Consider the following 16,681-nt stretch of genomic DNA (forward strand, 5'->3'; position numbering starts at 1 on the left):
CACAACTCAGATTCGGCATCAACTTCCCCGACTCAGATTCAGCTTCCAGATCTTTGCAAGCTTCCAGACCTTTTGTGCATTATTTTCCTGGCAAAGCTACAGAAAATCTAGAGAGATTGAGAGAAAGAGAGAGAGAGAGAGATATGCGGGTGATGGAATGGAAGAGCCACTGTTCCAATGGAGTTTTGCAGATTTTGGGGTTGAGTGACAAAGGCAGACTAGGAATTCTCTCTAAAAGGAATTCTCTCTAATGATCTACCATTGATTTGATGGGGAAGGAGGCTTAGGAAGAGAAGGGAAAAGAAAAAAAAAAAAAAAAGAGGGAGAGAGGAACAAGAAGAAGACGGGAACTGGAGAAAGAAGAGATGGGAAGAAAAGAAGAGAACGAAAGAAGAGAGAGTGAAGGAAGGAGAGAGAAAACTAGAAAAATAAAAAATAAAATAATTGCTAGACTTTACATGATTTCAAGCCTTCGGGCTTCTTTTTTCTGACTTCTAAGGACCGGGCCCGGCCTGTTATATAATGTTTTCGGGCCGGGCTTTATAAAATTGCTAAATTTTTTTAAAGGGCCCGGACCGTTCGGGCTAAATTTCCAGCCCTACCTCTACCAACATTTATCTACATAAATGTATGGAACCAAAGTTACTAAATAAACTCAAAAGTGATAGATCTCAGACACAAAGAAAATTATTACAGAAACCCTCATTTTGGTTCTAAAAAATTATGCTTAGCCATGGATAAGGTTTCGAAGAATTAAAGTGTGTTTTTCACACTATAACAATATAATTTGACATAATTCAGGTCAAATTACAAACCCAAAAGAAAACCAATTCTCAATGGAAAATGAGGATCACGAGAAAGAATCCAAAATCTGTAGTACTAGGCTGGGCATATTTCCTTTTCATCTATCCAATTATTAGTGTGTATAAGAAGAGCCTTGATGGTGCTCAGACGCTACTACTGCGTAATTATACCAAATAACAAACAACTTGTGTAAAAGCATTACCTACAATCTATGAAACTTTTTGAATGCTTTATACCTAAACCAGTCCAACAAATATCACACGCACACATATTATGAACAAACGATGAAACCCCGTTCAAGTAATTTTGAATTTTCATTAAGGTGTAAAGTAACATCTTTACATTGCTTCTTCCCTGAGTAAGGTATTAGCCTGATACAAAAATCATTGCAGATAGCAAGGACTACTGGATACTGGATGAAATTGATGAAGGAGAAGTTGAATGTATTATCAGGTGGCTGCTGGCTATCAAAATCGAGTCTGCAACCAGCGGGAAACTAGCAAATTGTGGTTTTAAACTTATGAAGAGGAGGATTAGGATCAAACTGGATTGTGATTTTAAACTTATGAAGAGGAGGATTAGGATTAAACTGATGAAATTTCAATTTTGATGCCATATTCTAATTCGACTTTGGTAAAGATAGAATGATTTTCAACTTTGAATGTGAATTTAGTTCCAGTGACACCCCAATGTCTGGTTTAAAGTCAAGTGCTCGACCAAATCGTGCCTCTGGTGGCGGACTTAATTACCTATTGGGTGTGTTTTACTTTTATTTTCCAATTTTTTGTCTTTTTTTTTTTTAGAATGAATAATACTTTTATTTAAAGAAATAGCAAATTACATAATATGGGAATGACTAGTGGTGGACACTAAATCCCCACTCTCTTCCCTACTAACCAAACCAGTTATAGGTCCGTCACCATGGATAACATCCATGAGCCAAGAAGGCCCAATCCCTAACCAAACATACCGCCCAGTATCACGAGCTACGAATCCTGCTACTACATGAGCCGCCATATTAGCCCCTCTAGGAATATAATGAACGCTTTGAACACCAACAGAATCCATCATCGATTTAATTCTGTCGACCAACAATCCCTCCTAAGCAAGGCACTCAACACTTCCATTAATAAGGTGTACCGCCTCTAAACAATCAGTCTCAACAAACAAACCACTCCAACCATGGGCTGAACTCCATTCCAAGCCTCTCATGATAGCCAACAATTCAGCAGCGCGTGGTTTGAGTCTACGAAGGACCCTCTCACCCAACTTTGCTACCATTGCACCTCCACTATCCCTACAAACAACTCCAATTCCCACCCCCCATTTTGAATTATAGATGCATCACAATCAAGCTTTAAGGAGCCCACAGTAGGAGGACTCCACAAAGATGACGTTGGAGGTGTTGCTCCATTTCTTCCAACTTGGGTTGACGCTTATGCATCCATAATTCCTGCCCACTCCGCAGCCCCCATCTTTGTGAGGATAAAACTGAACGTGTATTTTGTAAAAATTCATGTGGAGGGTGAACTAAGAAATTTCCACCCTACTATTGTACCCGTTACATTTTCTACGGATATTAACAGTCAAAACAATTGATACAACTTTTTTTTTTTTTAATATAGGAATTAATTTTATTAGTAATCAAGTCATGAAAACAAATTTCCGAGAGAGGGCGATGAGTTAGTCCTCCTCTCGTTTCATAAAAAAAAAAAAGTCATGAAAACAAGCTAGAGTCTAACAGAACTTACATAAAAAAAAATATAAAAAAATAAACCAGATAACTTATCTAAGCCAAACTAAACTTATTAAAGTCTAAAGTGACGCTCGCTAAACAGCAAGCCTAAGTTAAACAAGAATAATCTCGCTTTGTACGGAAAAAAAAATTATTCATCTAGTCTAACCTGCCATCACGCATTTGTGATACAAATATCAACTAGAAACGTCTTAAATAAACTTATAGAAATTACTCCTACTTTAAAAGGCTTGAGTTCAGAATGTCTATATCTTTGAAACCCCAAGCAAGTACTTTCTCCTTCCCCTTGGGGTCAGAACTAGTACTCGCCTCAAACTCTTCAGCAGCCAACAACCTTGGCATCAGGTTGGTCTTTTTGCTCATCTATGAAATCTGAGTCGACTTGAGCCCAGGCCCAAAGTCCCAAGCCCAAAACTCAATTAAGTAAGTAGAAGCCCAATCTCTCTGCCAGGCCATCGCTGCCGCTGCCACCAACATCAAAATCTTCGGCGGCCGACTCTTCCACCACACCATCTCTCGTCGATCAGATAATCACCAAAATCATAAGTCATAACAACCTTGGTATACGTCTCTACGGCGCCGGAGAGAGAGAAAACCAATCAACAATTTGCCGATCCCAAGCTCCGCAACCCAAGACCACAGCAAGCCCCTGCTGTACCGATCAAAACATGCAGATACACCCAACACCGGAGGCTGGATCAAGAGATCCAACCCGACTACGAATCTGCTCTCTCCAACAGCAAGAGATTCAACCCGAGTCGATCAGCGGTCTCCAACGTACCTGACCTCGATCTAGCTCCGCGCTGCAGAACGTCGATCCCACCAAGACAAGCCAGAATTGGTCCAACCTTCTGCCACTACAACCAACGACGAGAGCTCCCCGGGCTGAAACAGACGGCAATGAGATGCCGCCGCACTAGACTCAAAACCCTAGGGCTCTGCTTGAGAGAATACTCGGATACAGATTCAAATGATGATCACTTCGTAGGAAATACATAATTGAACAAATACTCAGCTCTCAAGCAAATTAGTTTTACAACAACTATCTCAAATTATTACGCACTCAATACACAACACACGAGGCCTAGGGATTGATTATGCGTTGTCAATGTCGAGTTCTTCGATCAACCTTCTCTACCCCATGCTTAGCACATTCAAAATTTCAAATACCTATATTTTGCAACCTAAGAATTCAATCGAGTAAAAGGAGACTCTCTTTATAGGAATCAATCTACATGCTTTGATAATCGATACCTATTTTAGTATCCTTAGCACGAGGAGATTTAGGATCATATACACCCAAATAATAACCACTCTCCCCTCCCTTTGCTGACGTAGCTACATTAACTCCACCATTTTTAGCAAAGCACAAAGGCTGTGGTATTTCTCCTTTTATCTTTCCAGCAGGCAGACGAATGGTGTGAATCATTTTCCAAGTCTCCGTTTCCAGAACCCATATGTCAATAGTGGAAGGGCACCGATCGAAGTGAAACACCGCCAGCGATTTCTTGAACACTTGAAGACTAATATAGGAACAAATCACATTGGGAGTTTGCAGTCTAGGAAGTAAAATCCTACTGAAAACCTCGCTTTTCATGTCAAAAGAAAGGATGGAATGACTATACGTAGAATAATCAAATACTTTCCAAAATACAACTCCATTCAAGTGTACAGATGTACCCCGCATTCTGATATCTCTTGATTATGGAGGAACCGCGCTAGTTCTTCTCCACGAATTCAATCTAAGGTTATAAACCTCAACTTCATCATAAAACAATTTCCCCTCTGATGAATTGATGAATTTTCACAATTTTATAATCGTTCGGAATCCAAATCCAAGAAAAGTACTATATTCCGGAAATCCTCCATAGTCATACTCACGGAGGAGGCCTTTAGCCCTTTAGGTAGTTCCTTGAATCTTCTGATGGATGGATTCCATAGATATATGGGAGGACTACTTAAAGTAACAGTTAATGGTTTATTAGAGTATTACATGAACCATGGACATAGAAGGTTGGACCGAGTTCGTGCTACAAATTATTTGAGAAATAGCCGATATCAAATTATTTGAGAAATAGCCGAGTTCGTACATAGGTGGAAAAAAACATCGGCTATTAATTATGTACTAATTCACATTTTTCTTCCTTTAATTAAATTCTTTCTTATAATTTTTCTTTCCAAATAGCATTAATATATTGAATTAGGTGTCAAGAAATAGGCATTAAATTTTCTTTCCAAATATTGATTAATTTCATATAAAAAAATGGGTGGTGCTATTCACACACCCATTTTCTCTATTCACACACCCCTTCTATTTTTCTATTACTTTAATTCAATTTATTTTTACAAATTAACCTAATTACCCTCCCTTGCAATTCTAATTATTTTTCTTTTCTCTTTTTTTCTATTCGGCAAGTCAATCATGAATCAATTATCATCTAAATTGCAAGGTTTGTCCTCATACGAGTAGAAGGGGTAAGACGCGTGCTTTACTCCTTTGTTTGTCTGGGGTTTGAATATTGCACCTAGCTTATTAAAGTTTCTCGTCTCTTATAGATTGGCAATAAGCCATTTTCAGACGTAGTCTGCAAATTTGGAAAATTTATGGGTACGAAAACAAAAATAATTGGAGTATAGTTCAAAATTAATTGAACAAGACTTACATGAGGGGCTAGACAAATGCAGACACACGCATAATCAATGGTATGAAACTCTTAATATAATGTATTTTAGATAACTGTATTGAAAGAACACTCACCCATAAATAAAAGTTCAACATTAGGATGAAAAAAAACAATAGACTTTGGAACATTATTTCTGGTATGTAACAAGTAGATCCTATGCAATAATATCTCAAATATTGAAAAATAGCATCCAAAGAAAATATAATAGCACTTCAGACAAAAGATTGTTGTTATGTAATGGCATTACGAATCTGCAACAAAACATAAACAAAAAAAGCAAAATATTAGTCAATGCAGAGTTTTATAATGGATATCAGTAGTCACAGAAACTTTCTTCATTACTTCCTCATCACTCAAAACTTAACTTCTTCATGCAAAATCTAAAGATCATGGTGAAAATTCTGATGTAAGCAAAAAATTTGAATCATCAACCCTACATAAGATTTTAAGAACATTAGCTAATGACCTAGAAAAATAATTTACCTCGATCATTAAAATCGTCAACATTCAGGAAGCAACAAAGGTGCTCCTCATTTTAGTAAATATTTTAGTTGCCCTGCAAAAATAAATAAGACAAAACACTCAATTTCCTTGATTACTTCCTCATCACTCAAAACTTAACTTGTTCATGCTAAATCTAAAGAGAAATTAGGAAATTTTATACCAATTTGTCACACCCCAAACCCGGGGTATGACTTAAGGGGTTCTCAAGCAAGAGAAATTTAGAATAAGACCAAATTTAACACAATTTAAAGTGGAACCTTAAGGCAGGAACAGTTCAGCTTTGGAGATTTACTAAAAATGTATTTGTGCAGCAATGAACTTGAAATTTTTTAGAATCAAAGTAAACACAATAAGGTAGAGCATGCTAAAATTTCATGCAGTTTGGAGTTTGGGAAGTAGCTAGGGCAAAACTTGAACAGAAATTGACTTGCAAAATAAGGGTTTTGATGTCCTCGTCTGCGGGTAGAAAAAAAAAAAAAATCAGAATTGCAAAAGAGGGTAGTTAGGGTAATTTGTAAAAAATAAATTGAATTAAAGTAATAGAAAAATATAGAGGGTGTGTGAATAGAGAAATGGCACCACCCAAAAAAAATTGCATTAATAAATTGAATTTGGAAAATACGTATGTCTAAATTAAGAGGTAAGAAAAAATTCCATGTTAGTAGCAGTCATTAATTATCATCTACAATCTAAATATTAGGAAAAAACAAACAAAAAATAATAAACTCAATTTTGTTTAAGGAAAACTGAATTGGGAGAGAATTGAGTTGTGCTTTCATTGATAATAGGGCCTCTTTATATAGAGGATTACAAGCATAGAGATAGAGTTGTACATGGAAACATAATCGTACACAGATTGGATATCTCCTAAGATTCTCCGAGAATATCTCTAATATAAACCATATTTCAACTAGAGTAAGTAACCTCGAGTTTGGGCCAGACACATATTCTGGATTTACTTGAACACTCCCCCTTTTGTCGCTCAAACGTGGTGCTCATCTCGTTGCCTCATTAAAAAACCTTGCCAAGTAACAAAAACCCAATGGGACAAAATAACCTCGGTCGAAGGGGAAAAAGAGCACAACACACCCTCCACGTTTCAAGACTATACATGTAGACATCTCCCCCTAATGTCTGCACCTCCCCCTGATGACTACGGTCATGGGAGTTCGGATAACTTCCGCAAATGATGTTACCAACATGTTACCCGAAAGTGGAATTTAGGCAATGACTTAGTGAGAAAGTTTGCCGCACTGTCCTCAAATTGAACCTAGTTCACTTCAATCTTGAGGAGAGTCTGTTGTTGCTGATTATACTTGGTGTGGTCGCTTTTGATGTAGCCTTGCTTCAAAACAAGCAGCATTATCCTATATGCTCGTAGGCTCATCTGTGGTAGACTTCAAACTACAATTGTTCGAACATGCGTAATTATGGATCCAATCCATATACATTCATGAACCACTTTGTGAAGAGCAATAATCTATGCATTGTTCAAAGATATAGCGACTAGGGTCTATTCTGTAGACCTCCAAGATATCACAGTCTTTATCCATGGTGAACACTTCACCAGTTTGGTAATGACCTTTGTGTGGGTCAGAGAGATACCCAACATCAGCAAATTAAACCTTCCAAAACGCTTATCATTTTGGGATGGGGATAGTGTACGCAGGCCAGTGTTGGCGGCATTCCTGGTGTGTGATGGGTCCGAATCCATCGTCTCTCTGTAGGGATAGAACAAGCCCATATCAATCATACATCTCAAGTATTGAAAAATATCTTTTACACCAATCTAATGGCGTCGCGTTAGCGCAAAGCTATACCTTAGCTAACAAGTTCACTGCAAATGAGATGTCCGGTCTTGTGCATTCACTACTAGAATTTTTGCCTTTAACATCGGCTAGAAACCGATGTTAAAAAAAATGTACCGATGTCTTAGTGGGTGATGTTAAAGATCGGGAAATCCCAGACATCGGTTTTTAGCCGATGTTAAAAATGACTCTAGACATCAGTTTCTTATAAGCTCCCGATGTATAAAATGCCTCTAGACATCGTTTGATTTATAAAAAACTGATTTTGTTTCCTACTAAGACATCGTTTTACATAAGAAACTGATTTATATGTCAGTATTAGACATATGTTCTATAGATAGAACTGATGTCCTGAGTCATTTATAACATCAGTTTGTTATTTCAAATTGTTGTGTCTTCATTCTTTTTGCTTCAATTTATAGTTTAGAAGTGATTACTAAATCAGTTTCTTCACTAGATAAGTATCACAATGAGAATACCAGTGGTAAGCAAAAGAAAATTCTCATTAATATTATTGATAAAAACAGTACAAAGAGTAGGGAGAAGGGGACATATGGCCTAAACTTCTCTATATACAATAGCAAAAGAAAAGAACAAGATTGAAGTCTCCTAAATAAACCATAGGAAGACAAAACTAGAGGATCTTATTGCCAAATAAGAGTCAAGAAGAGCAGCAAGCTTGTTGCCAAAGACACCTACAACCTTATTTTGCAGCAGTCCAATGGTGTCAGACACTGAGTCCAACAGGTTGGAAGACAAGTTAAGCTCTTGTAGCTTCTCCAATCCAATGAATCATACCTCTATTTAAGAACCAGAAAGAAAAAAGAAACCAAATCTGGAGCATGGGTTAGAAACAAATATCTATAGTATCACAAGCACTTTCCTTAAGGAAACTTGACCGAAATTTCACATAAAGAAACTGCACTTTCAAATCTTCCCCTATTAATCAAATTATCATAAACAACAACCAACAATTATCCCATCATATGCTAAACTCCAGCGTGCCCTCTGAGAAATCGATGCTAGAGACCATAAAAAGAAAAGAGTATAAGTTACTTTTTACCATGACATCTTAGGATAGTATGAAGTGAATAACCAGGCTGCAGATTAAGACATAAACAAAACTTTCTTACAACTCATTACATATCAATTGAAATGATCAGAAAGATTACTTGCAAGAATATAGACCACCAAGAAAAAAATTAAAATGGTTAACCAACAGAGATAAGCTCATACTGGAAAGATTTCCGAAGATAAGGGTAAGAAACAAATAGTATTATGATTACTCAAGATCGAGAAATATAAATATTGATTACTCTAGACATGTTCGATAACAAAGCACAAGCTATGCACAATGTGACAATATGATGGAAAAGATCAGAATATTACACTCACATTATCAGCATCCCAGACTGACAGTTTTGTTGAATGAAGATGTTGCAAGATGTGGCATACCCGGCACCCCCTAGTTATCAAAGCTGAATGTTCTTCAAGTGTCACTACTAGAAATCTGTTCATAGACATCGCATGTTTTAAATCGGTCAGACTTGCACACGATGTAAAAACGTAATCTAACATCGTTTTACGAAAATACCGATTTAAATGTATATCATTAGCATCGGGTCTTAAAATGACCGGTGTTAAAAGTTTTGTTTGAAAATTTGCGGGAACCTATTTTTGCAAAACGCGCTAAGTGTTTTAAGTGAATTGAAGAAGCGGGTACTAAATCTAAAAACTTTCACACTTAGAAAAAAAAAAATTAAAGCCCGATCCCAAAAGTTAGACAGAAAACCCTAAGCTCTCGCGCGGCCTCCTTCTCACTCGAACTTGCCTTCATTCTAAACTCACCCCAATCTGGATCTCCTCCCAAACCCGACCTCCATCTCCTCCCTTCCTTCCTTCCTTCATCTACGTCCTCAGCTTCTTCGGCATCAACTCCGTCCAGTCTGGCATCGACTTCGTCCAGTCCGGCATCGACTTCGTCCAGTCCGTCCTCAGCTTATTTGTCGAAGCATTTCTAAACAGTGCCGTTCAGTCTTAGCCTGTGGAATCGAATCAAGAGAGCGGCGGCCAGTCGGCGCGACTCACTTCAGAGAACGACTCCGTTGTGGGATTCGAAGGATTTGCCTGTAGAAGGATTCTAGGAGTCGCCGGTCGGAGGCGAAGTAATCTTAGTACGTATCGTTCTAGTTCTATATATGTAAATGATAGAGTCAATTTCAGTTGATGGTATCAGGCTTGTGGGAGATTTGTTGTGTTTGTACTTTTTCTGTTTTGTTTTGTTGCAATTCTGACTGTTTGATAATTTACAACGTCTGACAGACTTCCCATCGTTTGCTTTGTGGAAACCTAGACCTAAGAATATGCTGCTTGACTAGAAACAACAGAGCCTCAAGATTGGCGATGGGATCAGTCAGTCTTTCACTTTCTTTTGCGAGTTTTTATGCTGGACATGGTCACTCTCTGTTACCAGGTGCTGGAGATTTTGCTTGGGTCCACAGATTACTTGACTTGGCGGACATTTGGAACCTCGGCTGCATCTTCGGTACTTTCAATTTCCATTCATACTTTCTTAATTCAGTTGAGATTTTAATGGTTCAATTAGTTGATTGAGTGTTTTGTGTATTCTGAAATTGAATATTGTAGCTGAGATGGTTATCGGGGATGTACTGTTTGTTGGAAGTACTAAGATTCTCCCAGGTAGGGCTTTGGGGATCTGGATAAAAACAATTTATTTACTGGGATCTGGATAAAAACATTCTTCATGGAACTTGTTCTTAACAAAACATTAGGAACTTGTTCTACAGAGAATTTAGACCCTTCTCTCAGAAAAAAGAAGAGAGATTTCTATCTCAGAGAGAGAGAGAGAGAGAGATTGGAGATCGTGTCAGATCGGGAACAAAAACTTGTAAGAGAAATCTCTAACATTCTTGGTGTTCTGTTCTGTGTTTGTTTTTGGGATTTCTGCAATGTTGGTTTAGTTTCCAGTGCAAAGCGTGGAACTTTGAGGGTGTTTCTAATTTTTCTTTAATGGGTATATCTTTGTTCTGCTAATGGTGGCTATTAAACTACTATTAAAGAAGTTAAAATGGAGAACATAACTACTATTAAACTAGTAATAGACTTAAAATCTAAGGACGGAACTTTTGTCAATGAGTGTGATACTTGTTCTTGAGTCTCATTGAGCTTATGGTTGCCTTTTCCTGACTTGATTTAGTGCAAGGGTTATAGATGCGTTGTCCTCCAAACTAACAGAGTCTGGGGAATTTGTTTTGATGTGTCGATTAAATGGTCATGGTGGTTTATACTTTGTAATTTTGCCCCTGCTTCTGTTTGTGAGTCCCAATTGAACTGGGTCATAGAAAATTTTGAGTGTTCTTGGTAATTATTATTGTGGATTTGTTCTTGTAACACTTGCTTAATGATTATCTGCATTGTATGTTCAATTCTTCATATGGTGATGAATTTGCTGATGATATGATTTTGTATGAGCTTGAGAATGGTAAGCAAGAACAATTTTAGTGACAGTTGGTTGGTTCTTGGAAAATTCTTCAGAAGTTAATGTTCTATTGGTGGTTGTTTCTGCGTTTATTATCTGTTTCTTGATAATTGTATATTCAATTTTCTACATTGGTCTCTCGTCAGGTTTTCGCACGATTTACACCTCTACAATGTGGCTGGATTCTTGGACTAAGAATGAGATGGACCTGGGTTTCTTGGTATATAAATATGCAGTGCGCTTTGGGTTGTCTTCAAAGAGCTTTTGTGACCTTATCACTGATATGGGTTCTCATGGGTGTACAGGGGTGGAATTATGATTTCTTATTTTGAAAGTTGATGATTATACTTCTTGAATCTCCATATATTGCAGCTTTTTACCATTTGGAATTGTATTAATAAGGTCATATCTACTATATCAAGTTAATCGAGAGATGCTAGTATGACATGCAAGATGTAATATATACCGGTCATGACATTGTTGATGCATGTAAGAGCAGTAAGTTCCTTTATTTGAATCAATAGATTTAACTTTGACCTCAACTAGCAACCTTCCATGGATACATGTCACCTCAACTAGCAATTTGACTTAAATGTCTACATTGGTATCATTCTTTGTCACAACATTTCTGATACAATCTGTTTACTTAGGTGCTGATCTCCAAAAGGGAATAGCCAGAGGCTCCTCTTTCCCCTGCAATGGATGCTGTAATAAGAGTATTCAAACGTGTCGCTGGATTATCTAAGTGTGCAGGCGAGGCAGAGTTGTCTGGTGCTGCTGGAGTTGCATTCTGTTCCATCCGTTTGTTGGTAGCATCCACACAAGCGATTAATTTAATTGGAAAACAAGGATCATTAATCAAATCTATAGAGGAGAGTACCGCTGCTTCTGTGCGAGTGTTGTCTGGAGGTATGCTTTTAGTGTGGTACAGTGTTGATTTTCTCTAATCAGTAAAATATCAGTGGTTTCCGTATCTTATCTTCATTGTCTTACCAGTGTTCAAGTCTTATCCTTTTTTCTCCAAGGCAGAGTATAATTATCATGTAGCTATTTTATGTGGTTATCACCGTTTCAAATTAGCAAGGAGTCACTTACTGAAATTTGGAACTAAAATGATTCTTGTATTTCAAATTAGCAGCATAGAGCCACAGAGAGAGGAGGAGAATTTTTTTGACCCATCACTTAGCTGAGAATGACCCATCACTACTATCAATTAAAAGCTTTGTTATTTGCAATCTCTCTTTACGTCCAGATTTTTGTAACCGTGTAGGTAAAGGAGCTTGCAGTCCAGCACGTAAAGTAAAGTACTTTTCAGCTGTAAGAAAGTACTCAAATTTTTGGAAGCAACAACTAAATGATCACCATTGTCTTTTCGGGTAGCTAGCAGCACTTTAATGATCAATTTTAAGAGAACCATCCAAATTGAGCAGTTTTAGTTTTTCTCTTAGTATGAGGAGGATTATGTCTCCTATAATTTGTGAAAATTAAAGAAGCATAAAACATAATTTGAACAGGTTCTATGAATATTTAGAAAATAAATCATAGCAAGTACATAAAGCAATAGAAAAAGTTGATGGCTTTGATGGCTTTGACCACAAATGTGATGAGAGATGATAGTGATAAGGTAAAGTGGTCATGCTTTTTCTCACTTGGTATTCCGATGTGAATTATGTGTATTGAGATTCACTGCCTTTTTAGTACCTTTTAAGCTCAGTCATGTCGGTATTTCTTTTTGTTTAGTTTAGTAATACCAAAAATCACTGTCATTAGGTTTTTGTTGCACTGTGAAACTGACTTTGTCATTCTCTTGCAGGGCCTTGGATTACAAGTTGTGAAATATTTGGCTGCCAAATATGAAGAGCTAGGGTGTGAAGTGAAATGGATGGGCAAGCCTGATAAGGTGATCTAGTCACATTGGTCTGGTTACCGCTGTTAACTTCACTTCATGTGAACCTTTAGCTTAATACATATTTCTCTTGCACTTGACTACTAAGATGAATTTTGAGCAAGGCTAGTTTTTGCTTTGAAGCAAAGTTTGGTGTTGAAATTTTGTAGATTGTTGCTCATATGTTTCTAGGCTAGCCTTTGTAGGTTTTGGGGTTTTCTTTTGTGACATATGTTCAATCATGAATTTGGAAAGAAAATTAAGGAGAGCCCCAATTTTTGGATGATTATGAAATGCATTTCTTTTCCTAGCAGCAGCTAGATGCAAACTTAGCTCATCACGCTTGTCAAAATGAAGTGAAGTATATAAAAGCATAACAAAACAGTAATGCCAAGGAAAACGAAGTCACTTGAGAGATTAGAAATCAGTATCAAAATAAAAATCGATGTCTTATGATTATTAATGTATCGAGTTGTGTCCGCAGAACCGATGTACTCAAAATCAGTGCACATTGATTTTACAAAACAAAAGCGATGTCTACAATGAAACAACACATCGGTTCTAGAAAAAGCAAGCGATGTACATAAAACCATTGAACATCGTTTTGCTTAAATGAAAACGATGTGCTGTGTTAAATGAAACATCAGGCCTTAAAAAAAAACCGATGACGCCTAAAGATACAGACATCGGTCCCAAGAAAATAATGTGCCAAGCTACATGTAAAAATGCCCACGAACAAACCATACTCATGGCAACTGATGTCTACAAGTGTACTGGACATCGCTTATGGAATAGAAATCGATGCAAATGTTCACGTAGGTATTGTTTGACATATACTTTATTAAGCATAAAATGTGAAAATATGAAGAATTAGACATACCTAACATACAAAAATATGATGATTATAACGATTATACATCGATTTATTTGTTAGAATCGATGTTGGTTGTTGTCTGGGACATCGGTTGAAAACGCGCTTATACTGATGTCTATACTTTTCTCTACACCCACTAAGACATCGGTCGAAAATTAGTTTAACATCGGTCCAGAACCGATGTCTATGAACAAAATTCTAGTAGTGTGTAGATTTTGGCTTCAGAGTATCAGTGTACCATAATATAGCCTGCACCATATATCAACAAGCAGTCTTAATAAGCAAAAGCAACACCAGAAAGAAGAAGTTACTGCACTTGAGAAACAATTAAACCAGTTTCCCATTTATGTTTCCAAAGAACCAATTAGTCAATATGGAGCAGAATTGAATTCTTTCCAGATCTCTTCTTCGCAATGTAGAAATTCACTCACTCACCTCTTTATCATGGCCGCCACTAGTAAGAAGTTTTCCATCCAATAAGAAATGACAACTAGTAACTTTGACAGAGTTTACTTCTGTAAATGTGAACCCTTGAATCAACTTCAAATTAAAAGGTGAGAGAGAACAATTGGATCTGTACCTTTGCTGACATCCATACATCGATCTCTCAAAGCATCTCTAGGGTCTGCATCATCATGAGATATATATTCCACATTATCATCAAGAGATCCATCCTCCACAAAGACTCCACATTATGATCAACTAATTAATCAGGTATTAAGTGTTTCGATCAGAATATATATATATATATATATATATATATATAGTCTCAATCTTTTGCAATCAACTAGTTTGACACAAAAAAAATCAAATGGACAAAATTACTTCAGTATTAACATCTTCTGTTCACTCATCAGCAAAAGATTAATAATGCCTGGTAACAATACGACTCTTCATTCTAGAATCAATGGTGCCTTTCTGAATATATAGCTTCTGGTAATCAAGGTGGTCCAAAAAATCTTTTAAAATTATAAACCATGACATAATGAAGGCAAGTATCAAAAAAGTGAAACCAACAATCTAATTAACAACTAATATGTGATGTGAGAGCTGATCAATCTGGATTCTAACCAGCAAATAATAGAGGACCTAAATTAATCATATTGGGGGAGAACTATCCACACCCAGAAACCAAATCAGAAAATTTCTTGCAAAATTTAAACCAAAAGGCCACCAAGGACCATCAAAATCTACGATTTCTCAACATGGGTTATGCAATTACACAAACACAAAGTCTAAAGATTAAGCCTTTTCATCAAAATCACCCAGTTATGAACATTTCGTTTCACAAATCAGATGAACAATCATCAAGAACAACAAAACCCCCAATTAGAATCAGAAAGCAATACCTCTGGCTTGTTGTTGATCAACGACTCTCGAAGCCATTCCTAAATCTTTGATTCAAAATCAATCCTTTCAATCTTTCTCTCTGTGAAGAACAAGAAGAAGAAGCGATTCAGAGAATGAATAAGAATTTGGAGCCGAATGGCCCCCTTTATAAAGCTAGGAAGAGAGAAAAGCACATACGAAAGAGAGAGGGAGGAGAGAAAAAGTGGATCTGGAGGACTCTCTCCTCCGTCACCGATCTCCAACCACCGGGGTGGGCTCACCGTGGCCACCATATTCTTCGCCTTCCTCTGATGAGTCAACGCCAGGTCGCACCTCGGAGATGAGCCACAAAGCGATCTCTGCGAATTCGTTTTCTGGGGCTTTGAGGACGTGGTTTGATTAGGACGAGAGAGAGAGAGCAGTTTGGGGGAAGAGCCGGAGAAGGGTCAGGTTCTGGTCGGAGGCGGAGAAGGAAGAAGAGGACGGTTCGGTTCGGAGATGGAGGAGGAGAGGAGGTTAGGTGCTGAACAGAAAGGAAAGTGGGAGGAGAAGGATAGGGCTTCGGGGAAGGGCGAGAGAGAGTGAGTGAAGTAAAGTGGGAAAATTTTTTTCCCCGCGTGTACCAACGTTTTAAACTTAGTCTTTCCGCGTTTTTGAAAATTTTAGAATGAAAATATAGACATCGGTCAACAGTAAAAATCGATGTCAGTAATATGCATAGAAATCGGTATTTGAGGAATCGATGTTAATGACATTTTTTTACATCGCGTGAATTCCTCACCGATGTAATTGTCGTGATATCTAAGGCCAAAATTCTAGTAGTGATTGAGCTAAGTACAATAATGCGCCTATTGTACTCAAGTAAGGCACTTCTGCCCCTAGCACATCTTTGTCATCATCCTTCAGACGAAGATGATCCTTTTTAGGATCAAGACTACGGACGATCATAGGGGTGCTTGAAGGTTTGACCTTATCAAAATGCATAAGCATCTATCAACACGATGCTCAGGTTCCAAACCGAGACATAATCGTGTTCTCCCAAAATCCTTCATCTCAAACTCGGATTTCAAGTGTTCAGCGGTTTCCTTTAACTCTTTAAGGGTTTCCAATGAAGATCATGTCCAATATGAACCGCGATAGAATCTGAATTTTGTTATGGAAACGCATGGGCATATCCCTTCCCAATCAAGTAGTCACTTTAGTGAGCGTTTCAACCTCTTTGTACGTAAAACGCGCTCCGTGGTCTAGAGCCACTTGACTTGGGTAAATGAAGTTCACCATGAACCTTCATGTACATTCCATATCTAGATCCCCATAGAGATACGTAGTGACCATATTTGTAAGCTGCATGATCAGTTATTCGGAAACTACTAAACTGACAGGGTAGTGGAGTGCAATGACATCCATTACGAGAGAATATGTCTCATCGTAGTCGATTCCAGGGCGTTTTGTGAGAAGCATTGCACCATAAGGCGAGATTGCCATCTCTTTTTCTTATCACGCTTTCTAACAAAGACCCATTAGTCAATAGTTTTTTT

At 37.6% G+C, this 16,681-nt stretch overlaps 1 long non-coding RNA gene across 2 annotated transcripts; it reads left to right on the forward strand.

The window, feature by feature from the left end:
• The first annotated feature begins 9,591 nt into the window (after positions 1-9,591).
• Positions 9,592-13,261, forward strand: LOC133727378 (uncharacterized). Of its 2 annotated transcripts, XR_009855148.1 has the most exons (5): positions 9,592-9,730; positions 9,879-10,101; positions 11,202-11,544; positions 11,706-11,964; positions 12,869-13,261. It is a non-coding gene; the product is annotated as an uncharacterized LOC133727378 (long non-coding RNA). The 2 variants fall into 2 exon arrangements; XR_009855147.1 differs by having other exon boundaries at positions 11,202-11,964.
• Positions 13,262-16,681: the final 3,420 nt, after the last annotated feature.

This window comes from Rosa rugosa, chromosome 1 (assembly GCF_958449725.1).
Source record: "Rosa rugosa chromosome 1, drRosRugo1.1, whole genome shotgun sequence".
NCBI classification, from domain to species: domain Eukaryota; kingdom Viridiplantae; phylum Streptophyta; class Magnoliopsida; order Rosales; family Rosaceae; genus Rosa; species Rosa rugosa.